The following is a 1,373-nucleotide window of genomic DNA, read 5'->3' on the forward strand; positions in this document are numbered from 1 at the left end:
CCGTTTTAAATAATTTTAATTTTTTTTCCGATAAATTCAGTGGGGGATTTGTGGGGGATCTTTGGCGGATATGGATAAAAGTTGATTTTTTTTGACTTTTTTGGTATCCGTCGGAAATCCGTCGGTAATATTTCCGACGGAATTTCCGCCAGAAAAATCCGTCGGTGATGCCCTTTTTTTTAGTAGTGATATATGGTTTAATTTTTAGTTGTTTATAGTTATTCTCAACCGGCAATCATCAAAGTGAAGAATCGATATGTATTGTTAAAATGGTCACGATATGTATTGTGTTACCCGTGATTGTCGCTCACAATCGTAAACGACACCGTACCAACGTGCACAAAGCTTTTTTCACAGGGATTTGGAGGAAACCTTTGAGATGCATCAGGTTATCGGACAAATCCTTGAGGTTTAGTTTGTTGCTTACATGTACTTTTAGATGGTTTGAAGCAGACTCCTCGATGTTGGTTTCTGCTATGGCTTTCTTTAACCTTATGCAATGTTTAGTTACATATTTCGGTATTTTGATTTATTTTCTCATTTAATAACCCATAATCAGATCTTAGTATGTTGATGTTGATGATTTTATCATCTCCAGGAATGATTCTAGCACCATCCAAGACCTTAAGAACTATTTGAGTATGTGTTTCTATATAAAAGATATTACTCGATAAAAATTTACTCGTCTCAAAGTTACCCCACAATTTCACCTTCTCGATTCATCATCTCTCCCTATATACATACTAGTGTTTTGTTCGATGATCTGCTAAAGTACCGTTGGTTAGTGGGACGAGGCATCTATCTTGTTACTATGTACACGACCAAGTTTCATCAACATGGTGGATATCTAGGGACGGACCCACTATGGTGCATACGTGTCACCTCTTCAAACCTCTCTTGTTATAATGTAAAACATTTGTTAGGGGCAACCATATGTTATATTTGGAAGTACGATAATACAAGTTTATTGTAATATTCGGTTTACTTATTTTGTTTTAAGAGTTGGAAAAGGTATTTATATATGTATATATATATATATATACATAGTTATGTGTGTGTATATATATAAGTGGGTGTGTGTGAGTATGGATGATTTTTGGGAAAAGGCGGCTATGCACTTGCTATAAATAGTATGAAAGGTATAAGACTCGTGAAGATCATAAACAGAAAGAAATCTAGAAGTCATTTTCAAAAGCAAAGGTGAGTGTAATGGCTTTCTATTCTGTGTATTAATCATATGTACATGATTCAATTGCTTTTAAATTATGCTTGATATGAATTGAATAACCCGTTGACCAGATTTATTCTAAACCGGATAAGTGTTGTCCGGATTTATCCTAAACCGGATAAGCGTTGTCCGGATTACATCCTAA

This window comes from Cynara cardunculus (assembly GCF_001531365.2).
Source record: "Cynara cardunculus var. scolymus isolate 2C chromosome LG 1, CcrdV1, whole genome shotgun sequence".
Taxonomy (NCBI): Eukaryota; Viridiplantae; Streptophyta; class Magnoliopsida; order Asterales; family Asteraceae; genus Cynara; species Cynara cardunculus.